General features: G+C 44.3%; 1 long non-coding RNA gene across 11 annotated transcripts in view; it reads left to right on the top strand.

Moving 5' to 3' along the window:
• The window catches only part of LOC102158467 (uncharacterized), a 273,514-nt gene that overhangs the window by 98,924 nt on the left and 155,380 nt on the right, over window positions 1-19,210 (top strand). For 3 of the 11 annotated variants that reach the window (XR_014808944.1, XR_014808945.1, XR_014808957.1), the window contains exons 4-5: window positions 88-305; window positions 4,341-4,527. The exons of 4 other annotated variants lie outside the window; for them this stretch is intronic. This is a non-coding gene — a long non-coding RNA (uncharacterized LOC102158467). Of the gene's footprint in view, window positions 1-84; window positions 306-4,340; window positions 4,528-19,210 lie in introns of all 11 variants that reach the window. 4 more of the 11 variants (XR_014808946.1, XR_014808953.1, XR_014808964.1 and 1 more) reach the window with 3 other exon arrangements.

Raw genomic sequence — 19,210 nt, forward strand, 5'->3', positions numbered from 1 at the left:
CTGCTCAGGGAATTTTCAAGTGTGGTCTCTGTTTTGTGTTTAATTTTAACAATCCCCTACCCCCTGCTTTGGTTATTGTCTCAGCAGGTTAAGAATATGAACAACAGGGATAGCATTATTATTCTCCGTTAACCACTGCTGATGGGGCCAGGCAAAAGAATCACACAGTCACTGTTTCTGCTGGTTGATTCATCAGGACAGATGGTTGTGATTGTTGCATCATCATCATAGAGGTCAGATCATTGAGTGCTTCCAGTTGTCTGATCCTGAGGGATTCCATCTGGTACATGAATGGCTGCTAAAAGGTATTTGAGACGCTTGAGAGAGTACAATGCACTAAAGAGGTTAATATGATAATTGTAAGAGTAACAGCTAAAGATCGAAAAGTTCTCCAGAGCAGAGTCTCCTAGGAGTCAAGATTTAACTAATAAGTCAATAAGTATGATCAGATTCAGATTTTACCTTCTAAGTCAATCTGCATTTTTTTGTGATAATGTGTAATTGGGTTTCAATTTTTCTGAGTTGTTTACATAGGAACATATCACATATGAGCAGTTGGGTCACTTGGGACAGGATGAACATCATGCGGATGTTTTATTTCAAGAGATGGTATTACAGGTGAACTTCCACCAAAATTAGTCCTCTGTGTGGTGTGAGCAGTCAGGTAGTTTAATAAGAAGCATTTCTCTGGAAAGAAAAGAAGAGCAAAGCTTAATAGTTGGAGCAAATTATAAACGCAGTTTCTGAGTTTGGAGAGCAGCAGGAGAGAAGATTTCTAGATTTGAGGTAGGACCATCTTTAGATAATGAAATGAAGGTGGTAGTTTCAACGTGATAGATTTTCCTGGCTTGTAGTTTGACTCTCTTTGATGATGTCATCTAGTATTCTGGTGAACCCTGCTGAATAGCCCATATAGCAACAGACATGAAGATTCCTCATACATGATCTGTTACGGGGTTTCTCTGAGGTTTACAGGTAGATGACAAAACCTCAAGGATGATGAATAGGACCAGAATCTGATAATGGGTACACTACAGTTTTCTATTGAAATACAATTTGTTTATAGTCACCTCATTTTTATTAAAGGTATCGACAGTGAAACCAATATGTAAAATAAGCTAGTCTTAATAAACTTGGCTTGATTATACAATTGTAGCAATAGTGATTCTGTGCATATTCTCAAATATGACACTCCAGTGAAAGTTTTGGCAATATCCAAGGGGCTTTACTGATTCCATGAAGTCAAACTCAACTCCGTAGAATTGTCTGGTAATAAGGAATATCAGATTAGATATTTAAAAGTCTCTTTAGGGTAGGAAGCCAGCTAAAGATTTGTCCAACTGTGTCCTGCTACAAGGGGAACTGATTCTTTTTGGATTTATGTAAATACACATGTTATCCTGAAAAATAATGAATGTTAAGAGTTACTCAGTTCTGGAGGGAATGGGTAGGGAGAAAAAGATAAATATTTCAACTTTGCTTACTTTACCAAATTGTTCATTTACCAAATCAGTTCATTCTTTCTCATGTAATTAATTCTGGTTTTGCTTGATTTGGGTTTAGTGGTTTTATGAATCAATCAGTTTTCCATTAGAATTTTAGAAATATTAATCTTGTTCAGTTACAATTTTAAAGTTATGAGACACCTGTATTCTAGAATACCTATAAGGGTCATTTCCATGAATCTCTTATGAAAATGAAACATTTTTGCCTGGAGTTGATTGTTAATGCTTTCAGAGTAGAATAAAGAGTAAAGCAATAATTGCCTGCAAAGGACAAAAGATTAAAAATAGCCATGGTTAGGAGTTCCCGTCGTGGTGCAGTGGTTAACGAATCCAACTGGAACCATGATGTTGCGGGTTCGGTCCCTGCCCTTGTTCAGTGGGTTAAGGATCCGGCGTTGCAGTGAGCTGTGGTGTAGGTCGCAGACGAGGCTCGGATCCCGAGTTGCCGTGGCTCTGGCGTAGGCCAGTGGCTACAGCTCCGATTCGACCCCTAGCCTGGGAACCTCCATATGCCGTGGGAGCAGCCCAAAGAAATAGAAAAAGACAAAAAAAAAAAAAAAGCCATGGTTAATGATCTGGTGAAAATTTATTTGTAAAAATTATGCTATTGACAAGTAAATTTGACGAATTTTGTGACATACAATGTTTTAAGTTAATAGGTGGAATTGTGATTGATAACATTATACTGGGATAAAACAGATTTTTAGGATTTTCATACAGTTTCTGAATTACTGGAGTTCCCGTCGTGGCGCAGTGGTTAACGAATCCGACTAGGAACAGTGAGGTTGAGGGTTTGATCCCTGGCCTCGCTCAGTAGCGTTGCTGTGAACTGTGGTGTAGGTTGCAGACGTGGCTCGGATCCTGCATTGCTGTGGCTCTGGTGTAGGCCAGTGGCTACAGCTCCGATTAGACCCCTAGCCTGGGAACCTCCATATGCCGAGGGAGCAGCCTAAGAAATGGCAAAAAGACCAAAAAAAAAAAGAAAAAAAAATTACTTATATACTCTTGGAAATATAATCTATGAAGATTAAACATTACTATTTATTTGACATTTCCCATGCAATTTAACATATCAAATAAGCCTAAATAAATTCACATTTCTCTTTTTACAAGGAAAGAGAGCACATCTTTTGAGATCTTTCGGGGTCCTCTGAAAAATCCTGAAATTAGCTCAAGGTCTAAAAGATTTCACTTAGAATTTGATTTGAGACAGTATGTCAAAAATGTCAAAAGATTTAAAACACTTGATAGGAACAGAAGTCACTCCTATTTATTCATTCAACTGAAACAATACTTAGTTATTCATCCAACTGAAGTGATAATTACTGTGTTTTAAAGGCAAATACAGAAAGGTAAATAGTTTTTTAAAAAAAGCTTAACTCATTTAATATTGAAAAGACTCACTTTTTCTCAATATTCAAAAACCTGATAAAGATGACATGAAGCAACAGGAAATATTTTCGTGGGACATACCTTAGATTATTGGTCTGTTCTTAGTAAAGACTATAAAAGGTTTCTTTTACTTCCAATGTAATCTGCCTAAGCCACAGCCACAGCAATGCCAGATCTGATTCACATCTGTGACCTGAAATGCAGTTTATGGCAATGCCAGATACCTAACTCACTAAGCAAGACCAGAGATTAAACCCACATCCTCACAGAGACAACTTTGGGTCCTCAACCCACTGAGCCACAATGGAACTCCTAGCTTTCATTTTTAAATTTTTATTTAATTTTTAAAATTTTAAAAAATGTTATTTATGTTTTGCTTTTTAGGGCCACACCTGCAGTATACAGAAGTTCCCAAGCTAGTGGTCAAATCAGAGATGCAGCTGCTGGCCTACACCACAGCAACACCAGATCCAAGTCTCATCTGCAACCTATTCCAGATCCTTATCAGATCCTTATCCCACTGAGCAAGGCCAGGGATCAAACCTGAGTCCTCATAGATACTAGGCGGGTTTGTTACTACTGAGCCACAACAGGCACTCTTGAAACAATTCTTTTGAGTTTTGCACTATTCTATCTGAAACATGGATAAAATTTAAAAATAAGGAGTTCTTGTTGCGGCTCAGTGGTAATGAACCTCATGGTAAGGAATCATGAGGACGCAGATTTGATACCTGGCCTTGCTCAGTGGATTAAGGATCTGGCATTGCCATGAGCTTCGGTGTAGGTCACAGTTGCAGCTCGGATGTGGTGTTGCTGTGGCTATGGTGCAGCTGGCAGCTGTAGCTCAGTTTTGACCCCTAGCCTGGGAATTTCCCTATGCCTTGGGTGTGGCCCTAAAAAGCTGGAAAATAAAAAGAGGAGGAGGGAATCAGCAGGGCCAAATGGTCTACAGAAATTGAAGAGGATGAAGACTGAGAAAAGACATTGCTTTTGGTCTTGAAAGATTGGCTTTCATGGGATGGTAAGGGCAGCAGCCTGGTGCAAAGGGAAGAGGAATGAGAAGATAATGATCCACTTGTGACAGCTCTTTCCAGGATGGTATGGAAAGATACAGCTGTTCAAGACCTTAACGTGATAGAGATGTTTATTTTAGGCAGAAGAAGCCTTTAGAAGTTTAAGTAGACTTGTGAAAGAGCTCAGGGAAAGGAGAGGTAGAAGATAAAGGGCAGAAAAGCAATGATGGAAAGGTAGGTGGTGGGAGATGGGATCACAGGGCAGAGTGCAAGCAACAGAGGCTCTTTGGGGACCATTTTAGGAAAACTGACCATTTATTGCCTCATGTAACTAAAACAAGAGATGGGAAAAGAGAAAAAGGGAGCAGAACTAAGAATCCAAATTTGCCAGGTGACTCTTTCCATCTTTCATATCTGCTTCTCTCTGCAGGCTGCCCTTAACCTGGCTTTCCCACACAATGGGGAAGCTGACTTCCGACCTCTGCAGGCTACAAGGGGAGGAGCCCAAGAATGCTGTTTCTGGAGTCAGTCCGTCTGGGTTTGAATCCTTGCCTTTCCATGTATTAAGGCAAATGACTTCACTTTCTGAGCCTCAACTTCCGTATTTGAAAAATGGGGTAATCTTAGAATCTACTTCATATGAATTAAATGGGGTAATCTTAGAATCTACTTCATACAACACATTGCTGGAATGTTTATTTATTTATTTATTTATTTATTTTAGGGCTGCACACACAGCATATGGAAGTTCCCAGGCTAGGGGTTGAATCAGAGCTGTAGCTGTCGGCCTAGGCCACAGCCACAGCAAACACAGGATCCTTAACCCACTGAGCAAGGCCAGGGATTGAACCTGCGCCCACTTGGATACTAGTCAGGCTTGTTACTGCTGAGCCACAACAGAACTCCAGCTGGCATTTCTAAAGTGTTGATTGCTAGTGCTGTGGTTATGACTGTCGTTATCAACATTATTATGGAGCTGTTCCTCTCCCCTGACTTCAACATGAAAAACTTCAGGAGTTCATTCTGATTGGCCCAGCTTGAGTCATGTGCTCACTCCTGTGGTCAAGGGGGTGGGGAATCATGATGGGTGGCTCCACTGGATACAAATGGATGGTTGGATGTGGGGTGTTGGTGCCTGAATGAAGGAAAGTCTGCTTCTGGAAGAAGGAAGGGTGGGATAATGGGGACTAACAGGAGGTGTCCCCTCCAGGGAATGAGGTCAGTGGATAAAGAAAGGGACTGGAATCTTCACTACCTGTTCCTCTCATTTTGACAGCTGCATACTTTCATACATTCTGCTTAAGTGAATTTGACATGAGGATTTCCTAAAGGCAGGGATCTGGTGTCTGCAGAATCTATTATAGGTCCTATTTGATGACTTAGGTGCCACATGGAGAGGCAGCAGGACCCAGGGTGGCCAGTTGTCAAGGTTGGCTGGCTGGGCAGAGTGCACAGCCAACATCATAGGGTGCCATGTGCTTCTTCTTCTTCTTCATTTTTTTTTTTTTTTTTTTTTTTTTTTTGCTTTTTAGGGCTGCACCTTTGGCATATGGAGGTTCCCAGGCTAGGGGTCTAATCAGAGCTATAGCGGCCGACCTATGTCACAGCCATAGCAACACCATATTGGAGCCGCATCTGTGACCTACACCACAGCTCACAGCAATGCCAGATCCTTAACCCACTGAGTGAGGCCAGGGTTCGAACGTGCAACCTCATGTTCCTAGTCCTATTTGTTAACCACTGAGCCACGATGGGAACTCCTGCCATGTGCTTCTTAAGCAATTTCTTCAGGCTTTGGCCCACAGTGCCACTCTTCTTCCCAGCACCCACAGAAAAGTCCATGGTCCTCTGGGAGGGATCAGCTGTGCAGGTCTGACGCTGAACCTGTCTTATCCGTGAAAGTGGCACAGTGGAGAGGCCAGTTTCATGCTGTTTCTATTCTAATAATGATTGCACCACCTCTGCTGGAATAAGGCCCATCTGTAGAGCTCTGGCTGACACACGGCATGTTTACTTTCCCTTCCCACCAATCTCAGTCCAGATGTGTATGATTTCACATCTCCGCAGACATCCACATTTACGCGCCACACCTTTGGACAAAGGTCAGATAACAATGGGCAGAGCAAACACCACTATAGCCCTCACCATGTGCCAGGCACTCTGATGCAGAAAGCAGGCACTGAGCCTTGCTGAGTTGGAGTCTGGTGTTTTTCATTCCTGTGGAAGATTTGAGACCCAAAGAGGGGAGATTGTGTGTTTAATATCTAGAAGCCAGGAGCTGAAGAGGAGTGGCTTTTATAGGCAGCTCACAGTAAAGAAGGGAACACAGCGAACAGCTCATTAGAGGGTGTTGTGATAGATGCTGCAAGAGGGAAAGGAGTCGACCCGTGGCTGCTCAGAAGAGGGAGGTGTTCATTTTGTCCCTGGGGAGAGAGCCAGCTGGGATGAGGGGATGGGCTGGAAGGTGTTGACACACTGAAGAAGGTCTGGGGTTTGAGTAGGATTCTACCACATGTTATGGGTTAAACTGTAAATTCATATATTGAAGTCCTCACCCTCAAGACCTCAGAATTTGACTGTATTAGGAGAAAAGGTCTTTCAAGAGTTAACTGGGAGTTTCTGCTCTGGCACAATGGGATTGGCAGCATCTTGGGAGCTCTGGGATATAGGTTTGATCCCTGGCCTGGCACAGTGGATTAAGGATTCAGCATTGCTGCTGAGATATGGCTTAGGTCATGCCTGTGGCTTGGATCTGATCCCTGGCCCAGGAACTCCGTATGCTATGGGGCGGCCAAAAATGAAAAAATAAACAAACAAATAAAAATAATAAAGACGAAACTGAATTGAAATGAGGTCATTAGGGTGGGCCCTGGTTCAATATAACTAGAGTACCAATAGGAAGAAGAAGGTAGAATGTGGACAAACACCAGGGAGATCCTGGAAGACACTGGGAGAAGATGGCTGTCTACATCAAGAGAAGAGGCTTCAGAAGAAACCCACCCTGCTGGCACTTTGACCTTGGGTTTCCAGCCTCAAGCACTGGGAGAAAATAAGTGTATTGTTTGGCCACCCCGTCAGCATTACTTTGCTGTGGCTGCCTAAGCAGATTAATGCAGAGGTTGAAGAGGATGAATCTGGTGGAGGGCTCAGTTCAAATATGGTCCCAGAGAGCAGAGACCCCACGGCTGCTTGGGGGCTCTGCAATGAGACTCAGGTAGTGGGACAGGGAGCCAGGGCTGGAACACCAAGGGGCTTGAGTCCCAGGAGGCAGGCATGTGATATAACTTGACTCATGTTCTAGCAAGTTGGAGGATGGATCAGTGGTGGGTGGGAAGGGGCAGCCTTCATTAAGGAGCACATTCCTGACATCCAGTCTGTCCTCAGCCGAGTTCATCTTTCAAACTGCCTTGGATTCCTTTTCTTTGTACCCCCTCTCCCCTCATGCAGCTCTGGGCCTATCAGCAGCACCTGAGTTGTCACCTCTCTACTCTGGCCCCAGGCTGGTCCCCAGGCTCCAGGTCCTCCTTGCCCAGCTTGGAGAAGGGCCTGGTTCTTGAGCTGGATAGCAGTATGGTTTTGCAACCACTCGGCACTGGGGCCCTGGAGCACTGTGAGGCTGGGGGCCGCTGCTTCTGAGTAAAAATGAATAGTAATGAAAGGAAAATTTTTACAGACTGTGGAAGCCAACTGGGAAGATAATCCCCAAAGTGCAGTTTTGAAATTGCTCTTAGCAGAAACACTGCTATTAGGGAAAAAAAAAAAAAAAAAAAAAGAAGTAATCCATCAGGGAGAAAACACACATTTGGGGTAGTAAATCTTCAGATGCTTGTTTCAAAATTCAGTATTGGGAGTTCCTGTTATGGCTCAGTGCTTAACGAACCCGACTAGCATCCATGAGGACACAAGTTTGACCCCTGGCCTCTCTCGGTGGGTTAAGAATCCATCATCGCCTTGAGCTGTGGTGTAGGTTGCAGAGGTGCATCGGATCTGGCATTGCTGTGCTGTGGCATAGGCCAGCGGCTATAGCTCTGATTGGACCCCTAGCCTGGGAACCTCCATATGCTGCAGGTGCGGCCCTAAAAAGACATAAATTCTGTATCATCATAAGTTTATTCTGAGTCTTGTGAAGTGGTCAATAACAGAAAGTCAATTTAAAGAAAGGACAGTGAGCTATGAAGACATTAAAATAGAAAAGACATTTGACTGGTCAGAGACAACTGGATCAATGGAACAGAATAGCAAGTCCAGAAACAAACTCACTTACATATGGGAATTTAATATATGCTGGGTTTCCTAAGAGGTCCTCAGTGTGCATGTATGCCCCGGGGCAGACTGCAGGTACAGCCCAACATCACTACAGCATTCCAGGCCTGGATTAATAAGACACAGGTAGATAAATACTGAGAACACTGCACAAGAATCAGAGGTGGTGGAAGGCTAAGAGCTGGGTGGAACAGTCTCGATGGGTGTCAGGGCGTACCCAGAAGCCAGGGAAGGAGCTAGGAGGCCAGCATTCCAGCTCCATCAGCACCATTATTTACAAGTGAAAATCTGACCCTATGGGTAAAAAATGGGAGCCCCTAAAAAAAGAAAAAAGAAAAAAAGAAAAGAAAAAGACAGGAGTACCAGTTGTGTCTTAGTAGTAAGGAACCCACCTAGTATCCAAGAGGATGCTCAGTAGGTTAAGGATCCAGTAGGTTAAGTAGGTTAAGGATCAGTAGGTTAAGGATCCAGTGTTGCCATGAGCTCTGGTGTAGGTTGCAGACGCGGGTTGGATCCTGCATTGCTGTGGCTGTGGTGTAGGCTGGCAGCTGCAGCTCTGATTCAACCCCTAGCCTGGGAACTTCCATAAGCCCAGCGGGTGCGCCCTAAAAAGAAAAAAAGAAAAAAAAAAAAAGTTGGGAGCCCTTCATAGGTAAAGGGAGGCAGCAGTTCTGACCACCCCTAAGGTTGGCGGGTGATGTTAAGCCTTTGGGGGGACTGACCTGGTTAACTTTCGGGGTTTCTGGTTTCGGCAGCCAGAAGAAGTCAGACAATGAAGCACCTCGGGGGAGGGGGGGGGTGCTGCTGAGGGGAACGAGGGTGGAAGTACAGAGAGGAGCCACTAGGCGGTGTCAGACAGCTGCAGAGCGTGGGGAGGCTGCAGGAGGCCCTGGCTTCAGTCTAGCGCCGCCTCCAGTCCCCGCTGCCTTCCCTGTGACTCAGGTTGCTGGGGGTGAGCGGTGGTCCGAGGCCCGGCGGCTAATCTGTGCTCTGCTCCGCTCCATCTCCTCTCGCGAGCCTCTGGGCCCTCCTCCCTTCTTTCCCCTCCCTGCCCTCGCCAGCCCCTTCTGCACCCGCTTTTCTCCGCATCTCTCTTCCTCCCCCATTTCCAGGAGCTCCAGCAAGGAAACTTAAGACCCAATGTTTTTTTGTCTTTGATCTCTTTTCGCGGAGGGCAGATTTAACCACTTCCCCAGGGGATGGCCTCGGGATATGGGCAACCACTCGCCACTGGGACCCTGGAGCACGGTGGGGCTGGGGACCGCTGCTTCTGAGTGGCTTTTAACCCAGCTCTTCAGGACCCCCCCCCCGCCCCCCACCCCCGGTGACGTGAATGTGACATACCCTGAATGAGCCACCACAAAGAGACATCCACATAAGCTCAGGTTCTGCCGGGCTTTACAGATACAGGGCTGACTTTCTGAGAAGAGCAGGACCCGTCTTGTGCGGAAGTAGACGGACCTAGTTCGAGTTCTTAATGCCATTAAGTCTGGAGTCAGGATGTTTGGGAGAGGGGTGTCCGGTATTGGAACGACTATGGAGGAGAGTCCTGGGAGGTTTTAGGAGTGAGGTCTCTAGATTCCTTTGGAGCTCTATTTCGGCTTATTTTGTTCCGCGATAAAAGGCACTCAGGGAGGTCAGCGGATGAGCTTAGAGAATTTACAAAACAACAAGAGAAAGAGATAAAACGCCACCCGGGTGGGGCTTGACCTCTGCAAAGGCATCCAGTGCCGGAGAGACCCCCATGCCTGCAGCCAGCAAGCCAGGGCAACTGCTTTCTGCCATCTCAGCTGTTGATGATCGTGGGCCAACCATTTCCATCTTTGGGTCTCAGAGTTCCATCCAGGTAGGGTGAGGTTAGGCCTTCCTGGCTTCCAGAGATGGGATCTGTGTGCACTGCAAATGGGGGGGGAGGATCTCTACACACCCGTCTTGGCCAATCACAGCCTCTGCATCTGTGTACACTTTTTTTTTTTCCTTTCTTTCTTTGGAATTAACTTAACTCATAGGAATGTTACTGATAAGTATGCCTCTTCTCCCCTTTTTTAAAAATTGTTATTTGAAGATGCTAAGTGCCTGGGGAATGAGGCCTGGATATTCAGGACTTGGAGGGTTGGATTCAGTGTTGGAGAAAAAGCATAGAGTGCCTCCTCCCATCACCTGGCCTGAGTTTTCCAAAAAGTTCTGCCTCCTTCCCTGGTTCTCCCCAGGGCAGGCACCCAAGCCCTGGAAGATGCCCCTGGCTGGGAGGGGGCAGAGAATGGTTGCTAAGACCTGCACCGTCCAGACCCCCTATAAGTGGGGCAGTCTAGAAGCAGAAGAGGTAGGCTCATGCTGGAGGCCTCAGCTGAGAAGCGCAGCTGCCATATTGGGCACAGCATCCCAAGCAGGAGATAAAGCTTTAATGATCGTGGGCAGCAGGTACCACTCTAATTCTTTGAGGTCCATCTCAGAGCCCATGTCCTCCATGCAAACCTCTTTGCAAGCAAAAAAAGAAAAAAGAAAAAGAGAAAACAAACAAAGACAGCATTTCCTCAGTTCTCAGCATGACTGGAACTCTCTTTTCTCTGACGTTTTAGTCCAGATAACCTATGATTCTCTACCTTCTTGCTTTTAATCATTTCAGGGTTTTTTCCATGGGTCCCAGATAGGATAGGATCCCTCTGGGGACCATCATATCCCCTACCTGTAGAAGCAAAGGAGCCCCTTTCAGAAGTGCTGAGGGTTGTGCCCGTGGATTTGATGGTTACAGGAGTGCACTCCCCACCGAGCCACACCCCATGCCAGCTCTGTCCATTCAGTAGACTTGTGTGTTCTGCCCACCTCGAATTTTCTCTCTCCATTCAATTGTTCTCAGTACTTGCATTTTCCTCGTGCCAGTTGCTTTTTCTCACCTCTGCCAGCCTCTGAAAGGAAATTAAACACTTGTTGCTTAATTTCATTGTTGCTTCCTCCCAGCACTGCTGTTCGCTGCTTGTCATAAGGACACTGAGACCCCTGGAAGATCCCAGGGGCTGCTGATGGTCAAACATTCAAACAAGCAAATTTTGTTTTGTTTTGTTTTTTTAGGGCCGCACCCATGGCACATGGGGGTTCTCAGGCTAGGGGTCTAATCAGAGCTGTAGCTGCCGGCCTACGCCACAGCCACAGCCATGTGGGATCCGAGCCCCATCTGTGATCTACACTACAGCTCATGGCAACGCAGGATCCCCAACCCACGCAGGATCCCCAACCCACTGAACGAGACCAGGGATCGAACCCCAACCTCATGGTTCCTAGTCGATTCGTTAACCACTGAGCCACGACGGGAACTCCCAAACAAGCAATTTTAATTTTCAGTACATTTTATTGCTTTCTGGTGCTTAATAAAATTAGAGGCACCCTAGTTCACTGATTGGCAGATGGTTATTCTCCTAGTGTCTCTGAAGCTGGGACGTGCCTTTTTTTTTTTTCTCTTTAGGTGCTCCCAAGGCATGTGGAAGTTCCCTGGGCTAAGGGCCCAGTCAGAGCTGCAGCTGCTGGCCTCTGCCACAGCCACAGCAATGCCAGATCCAAGCAACTCCGGATCCTTAACCCACTGAGTGAGGCCAGGGATTGAACCCGCAAACTCATGGTTCCTAGTTGGATTCGTTAACCACTGAGCAACGATGAAAACTCCTCCTGGGATGCCTCTTATTGAAGGCAGGCTCTTCCAGAGACGGCTGCTCTCACCTCTCTTGGTACCTGGAAACCAATTTTGAGTCTTGGCTTTAGGGTTGTTTTCTGGACCACGAGGGTATGTGAATTCAGACTGCAATCCTGTGTGAAGAGGAGCCTGTGGCTTAATTTTCAGACTTCCTTCTCTTCCCCACTCAGTGCTGAGGTGAACGTGAAGTCTTGCTGTCCCTCTGAGAGATGTGGTTGTCCCTTATCACTGGTACACTGAGCCCTCTAGTGTCTCTAAGAGATTCTTCATCTGGGTTCATTTTCTTTCTTTTTTTTTTTTCTTTCTTTTATTTATTTATTTTTTATTTTTCCACTGTACAGCAAGGGGGTCAGGTTATCCTTACATGTATACATTACAATTACAGTTTTTCCCCCACCCTTTGTTCTGTTGCAACATGAGTATCTAGACATAGTTCTCAATGCTATTCAGCAGGATCTGCTTGTAAATCTATTCTAAGTAGTGTCTGATAAGCCCAAGCTCCCGATCCCTCCCACTCCCTCCCCGTCCCATCAGGCAACCACAAGTCTCTTCTCCAAGTCTATGATTTTCTTTTTTGAGGAGATGTTCATTTGTGCTGGATATTAGATCACAGTTATAAGTGATATCCTATGGTATTTGTCTTTGTCTTTCTGGCTCATTTCACTCAGGATGAGAGTCTCTAGTTCCATCCATGTTGCTGCAAATGGCATTATGTCATTCTTTTTTATGGCTGAGTAGTATTCCATTGTGTATAAATATCACGCCTTCCGAATCCAATCATCTGTCGATGGACATTTGGGTTGTTTCCATGTTCTGGCTATTGTGAATAGTGCTGCAATGAACATGCGGGTGCATGTGTCTCTTTTAAGTAGAGTTTTGTCCGGATAGATGCCCAAGAGTGGGATTGTGGGGTCATATGGAAGTTCTATGTATAGATTTCTAAGGTATCTCCAAACTGTTCTTCATAGTGGCTGTACCAGTTTACATTCCCACCAACAGTGCAGGAGGGTTCCCGTTTCTCCACAGCCCCTCCAGCACTTGTTATTTGTGGATTTATTAATGATGGCCATTCTGACTGGTGTGAGGTGGTATCTCATGGTAGTTTTGATTTGCATTTCTCTTATAATCAGCGATGTTGAGCATTTTTTCATGTGTTTGTTGGCCATCTGTATATCTTCTTTGGAGAAATGTCTATTCAGGTCTTTTGCCCATTTTTCCATTGCTTGATTGGTTTTTTTGCTGTTGGGTTGTATAAGTTGCTTATATATTCTAGAGATTACACCCTTGTCAGTTGCATCATTTGAAACTATTTTCTCCCATTCTGAAAGTAGTCTTTTTGTTTTCTTTTTGGTTTCCTTTGCTGTGCAAAAGCTTTTCAGTTTGATGAGGTCCCATGGGTTCATTTTTGCTCTAATTTCTATTGCTTTGGGAGACTGCCCTGAGAAAATATTCATGATGTTGATGTCAGAGAGTGTTTTGCCTATGTTTTCTTCTAGGAGTTTGATGGTGTCCTGTCGTATATTTAAGTCTTTCAGCCATTTGGAGTTTATTTTTGTGCATGGTGTGATGGTGTGTTCTAGTTTCATTGCTTGGCATGCAGCTGTCCAGGTTTCCCAGCAATGCTTGCTGAATAGACTTTCTTTTTCCCATTTTATATTCTTGCCTCCCTTGTCAAAGATTAATTGACCATAGGTGTCAGGGTTTATTTCCGGATTCTCTATTCTGTTCCATTGGTCTGTCTGTCTGTTTTGGTACCAGTACCACACTGTTTTGATGACTGTGGCTTTGTAGTATTTCTTGAAGTCTGGGAGAGTTATGCCTCCTGCTTGGTTTTTGTTTCTCAGGATTGCTTTGGCAATTCTGGGTCTTTTGTTGTTCCATATAAATGTTTGGATTGTTTGTTCTAGTTCTGTGAACAATGTCCTGGGTAATTTGATAGGGATTGCATTGAATCTGTGGATTGCTTTGGGTAGGATGGCCATTTTTACAATATTGATTTTCCCAATCCAGGAACATGGAATATCTTTGCATTTCTTTACATCTTCTTTGATTTCTTTGATTAAAGTTTTATAGTTCTCGGCATATAGGTCCTTTACCTCTTTGGTCAGGTGTATTCCGAGGTATTTGATTTTGTGAGGTGCCATTTTACAAGGTATCGTATTTTTGTATTCCTTTTCTAATGTTTCATTGCTGGTATACAGAAATGCAACTGACTTCTGAATGTTAATCTTATATCCTGCTACTTTGCTGAATTTATTAATCAGTTCAGGTAGTTTTTGGATTGAGTCCTTAGGGTTTTCTATGTATAGTATCATGTCATCTGCATACAGTGACAGTTTGATCTCTTCTCTTCCTATATGGATGCCTTTTATTTCTTTTTTTTGTCTAATTGCTGTGGCTAGGACTTTCAAAACTATGTTGAAGAGCAGTGGTGAGAGTGGGCATCCCTGTCGTGTTCCAGATTTGAGTGAGAAGGCTTTCAGTTTTTCCCCATTGAGGATTATATTTGCTGTGGGTTTATCATAAATGGCTTTGATTATATTCAGGAGTGTTCCCTCTATACCCACTTTGGCAAGGGTCTTGATCATGAATGGATGTTGAACCTTGTCAAATGCTTTTTCTGTGTCTATTGAGATGATCATATGATTTTTGACTTTTCTTTTGTCAATGTAGTGTATGATGCTGATTGATTTGCGTATGTTGAACCATTCTTGTGAACCTGGGATGAACCCAACCTGGTCATGGTGTATAATTTTTTTGGTATGTTGTTGGATTCGGTTGGCTAAGATGTTGTTGAGAATTTTTGCATCTATATTCATCAATGATATTGGGCGATAGTTTTCTTTTTTGGTGGTATCTCTGTCTGGTTTTGGAATGAGGGTGATGGTGGCCTCATAGAATGTCTTTGGGAGTATTCCTTCTTCTTCAACCTTTTGAAAGAGTTTAAGGAGGATGGGCACCAACTCCTCCTTATATGTTTGATAGAATTCACCTGTGAAGCCATCTGGTCCTGGACTTTTATTTGTAGGGAGGGTTTTTATGACCTCTTCAATTTCATTTCTAGTGATCGGTCTGTTCAGTTGGTCTGTTTCTACTTGATTCAGTTTTGGCAGGCTGTAAGATTCTAGAAAATTGTCCATTTCTTTCAGATTGTCAAACTTGTTGTCATACAGTTGTTCATAGTATTCTCTTATGGTTTTTCGTATTTCTGATGTATCCGTTGTGATTTCTCCTTTTTCATTTATCATTTTGGTTATTTGGGTTCTTTCTCTCCTCTTTTTAGTGAGTCTGGCCAGGGGTTTGTCAATTTTGTTCACCTTTTCAAAGAACCAGCTCTTGGTTTTATTAATTTTCTCTATTGTTTTTGGAGTCTCTATTTTATTGATTTCTTCTTTGATCTTTATAATTTCCTTCCTTCTGCTGACTTTAGGACTTTTTTGTTCTTCTTTTTCTAATTCATCTAGGTGGAGGGTTAAGTTGTCAATTTGGGATCTTTCTTCTTTTTTGAGAAAAGCCTGTATTGCTATAAATTTCCCTCTGAGCACTGCTTTCGCAGCATCCCATAGGTTTTGAGAGGTTGTGTCTTCATTATCATTTGTTTCAAGGTAGTTTTTAATTTCCTTCTTGATTTCCTCATTGACCCATTGGTTTTTTAGTAGCATGTTGTTTAGTCTCCATGTAGTAGGTTTTTTCTCTTTGCTTTTCCCATGGTTGATTTCTAATTTCATGGCCTTGTGGTCAGAGAAGATACTTGAGATAATTTCTACGCTCCTAAATTTATTGAGATTCGCTTTGTGTCCCAATATGTGGTCAATTCTTGAGAATGTTCCATGAGCATTTGAGAAGAATGTGTATTCTGCTTTTTTTGGATGTAGTGTCCTGAAGATATCAATTAAGCCTAACTTTTCTATTGTTTCCTTTAGGATCTCTGTTGCTTTATTGGTTTTCTGTCTAGAGGATCTGTCCATTGATGTGAGGGGGGTATTAAGGTCTCCTACTATGATTGTATTCTCATCAATATCTCCCTTTATGTCTGTTACTATTTGTTGTATGTATCCTTGTGCTCCTATATTTGGGGCATATATGTTGACGGTAGTAACATCCTCTCCTTGGATGGATCCCTTAATCATTAAATAGTGTCCTTCTTTGTCTTTCTTTATGTCTTTTGTTTTAAAGTCTATTTTGTCTGATATGAGCGCTGCGACTCCTGCTTTTCTGTCATGTCTATTGGCATGAAATATTTTTCCCCATCCTTTCACTTTCAATCTATATGTATCTTTTGTCCTGAGGTGAGTTTGTTGTAGGCAGCATATTAAAGGTTTTTGCCTTTTTACCCACTCAGCCACTCTGTGTCTTTTGATTGGGGCATTCAGCCCATTGACATTTAAGATGATAATTGATAGATGATTATTTATTGCCATTTGAACCTCGTGTTCCAGGTGATTCTATGATTCTCCATTCTTCCTTTCTTTCTTTTTTCTTTTTTTTTTTTTATTTTTGGTTGCATGGTCTCCTGTTATTATCTGCTTGAGTGTATTTTTTTTTTCATTTTTTGCAGATGCAATATTTGGTTTTGGCTTGTGGTTGCCCTGTTTTTTAAGTATGCTAACCCCGTCCCATAATTGTGTGTTTTAGCCTGATGGTCCTGTAAGTTCAAACACTTCATTACTATATTAAAATTAAGAAGAGAAACGTACAAACAAACAAACAAACAAAAAGGGTTATTTACTTCCTAACATCCCTTGCCCACATTTTATGGTTTTGATGACTCTTTTTTATTTTTTTCTTTTTAATTTTATTTTGTTTGAAGCATGTTCATGATTAAATCTGTATGCTGGCTTATTTGAGTGACTGCTCTCTGATTGCGGTTTCCTCAGTCCTAGTTCTTCCTCTTCTTCTTCTTTTTTTTTCTTTTTTCTTCCCTTTCCTTCCTTTCTTTTTGGTTTAGAGAAGCCCTTTCAATATTTCCTTTAACCTGGGTTTTGTGTTGCTGTATTCTTTAAGTTTTTGTTTGTTGGGAAAAATTTTTATTTCCCCTTCTATTTTAAATGATATTCTTGCTGGATAGAGTATTCTAGGTTGCATATTTTTTCCTTTGAGCACTTTAAATATCTCTTGCCATTCCCTCCTGGCCTGTAGTGTTTCTGTAGAGAAATCGGCTGATATTCTTATGGGGGTTCCCTTGTAGGTAACATTCTGTTTTTCTCTTGCTGCCTTGAGGATCCTCTCTTTATCACTAACTTTTGCCATTTTTATTATGATGTGTCTTGGTGTGGGTCTGTTTGGGTTCAGTTTGTTTGGGGCCCTCTGTGCTTCTTATATCTTGAATCCAGTATCCTTTAGATTTGGGAAGTTTCCAGCGATAATTTCTTCAAATATATTTTCCATCCCCTTATCTTTTTCTACTCCTTCTGGAATTCCTATTATGCGTAGATTGGCCCGCTTTATATTATCCCATAGGTCTCTTATATTGCTTTCCAGTTTTTTGATTTGGTTTTCTGTCTGTTGACCGGTTTGAGTGATTTCCATTATTCTATCTTCCATATCACTGATTCGTTCTTCTGCATTATTCATTCTGGTTTTTACTGCCCCTAGTTCAGTTTGCATCTCTGCAAATGAATGTTCTAGTTTTTCTTGGCTCCTCCTTATATTTTCTAGTTCCTTTCTGAGGGCGTCTGCATTACTGTTCATATCTTCTCTTAATTCCTTCAGTATTTTCACTATTTCTCTTTTGAACTCCAGGTCTGTCTGACTGCAGAGATCTGTTTCATTGTTGACTGTTTTAGGTGAGTTCTCCTGTTGGTTTGACTTGGGGTGGTTTCTCAGCTTCTTCCTCTTGCTTGTTGTTTTCTTTCTTCTGAGGGAGTTGTACTCTCCGTGATTGGGCAGTGTTTGCCTTGTCACTGCCATGGACTATTTCCTGAGGGCTGGCGTTGTTGGTCAATCTTTTTTGAGGCAGTGTGGCTTTTCTGGAGTGTTGATGGGGCTAACAGGGTTTCTTTGAAGCAAAGGAGGGCTTCCTGAGGGCAGACAGGACTGGGAGGTCCACACCACGATGGTAGCAGATTTCACTTGGTCATGCAGAGCTTGCTCTGGTGTGTTTAGGCTGTGGGGTTCTTGCAGGGGGTTGGCGGTGTTGGGCAGCTGTTCCTCAGGAATGCAGCACCCCCTGGGGGCTGGAGCAGCTATCTGGGTCACTGAGAACCTAAGAGGCTCTTCCCTAGGGCAGCCCTACTCAGAAGGACAGCCTGAGAATGTAGGCGGATCTTTTCACAGTCCGGCCAAGCTTGTTGCAGCTTTTCTGGGCTGCAGGGGCTCTTCCAGGGGGCTGGTGGTGCTGAGCAGCTATTCTGTGGGAGTGGGGCGCCCCCTGGGGGCTTGGGCGGGTAGCAGGGCCACTGGAAATCCAAGAGGCTCCTCCCCAGGGCAGCCCAACTCAGAAAAACTGTCTGAGATCTTTTCCCCACTCGGCCAGGCTTGTTGCAGCTTTTCTGGGCTGCAGGAGGTCCTGCCTGGAGCTGGCAGTCCTATGCAGCTGATCCACTAGGGCACCCCCTGGGGGTTTGGGCAGGAGCAGGGCCGCTGGAAATCCAAGAGGCTCCTCCCCGGGGCAGCCCGACTCAGAAAAACTGTCTGAGATCTTTTCCCGACTCGGCCAGGCTTGTTGCAGCTTTTCTGGGCTGCAGGAGGTCCTTCTTGGAGCTGGCAGTCCTATGCAGCTGGTCCACTAGAGCATCCCCTGGGGGCTTGGGCGGGTAGCAGGGCCGCTGGAAATCCAAGAGGCTCCTCCCTGGGGCAACCCGACTCAGAAAAACCGTCCGAGAATTAGGCCGATCTATTCATGGCCTGGCTAAGCTTGTTCTAGCTTTTCTGGGCTGCAGGCCTTTTCTCGGAGGCTGGTGGTGTTTGGTGCTGCTCTGGGGAAGTGTAGCCCCTCCAAAGGGCAAGCAGGCCTGTGCAGGGACAGCCCCTGCGGTGGTAGGCTTCAGGCAATTGTTGAGGCCAGCCCTCCTGGATGGCAGGCAGCCCCAGGTCCATTGAGACCGTAGGGGGTGGCGGGGGTGGGGGGTGGGGATGCACTGGGAAGTACAGCTTTCAGCTAGCTAGCGGGCCTGTACACTTGCTGTGGCATGGGGGGTATTCTATGGGGACCCACCCCTTCTTCTTTCCCCTCCCCAGCACGGGCGCAGACCAGGCTCTTCTCCTAGGTTCCCTCTGATGCGGCTTTCCACTTCCCCGCCCCTAGAGTATTGTTTCCTTCCTCTGCGACAGCTTTGTTTTCTAGTCTCCCAGGCAGTCTCTGCCCCGTCAAATGGTTTCTAGACCTCCCAAGCAGTTTCCGCTCTGCCCCG

This window comes from Sus scrofa, chromosome 1, assembly GCF_054392235.1.
Source record: "Sus scrofa isolate SSC_HxYL_T2T_F1_AM1 chromosome 1, Sscrofa_HxYL_maternal_Yorkshire_Landrace_v2.0, whole genome shotgun sequence".
NCBI lineage: Eukaryota > Metazoa > Chordata > Mammalia > Artiodactyla > Suidae > Sus > Sus scrofa.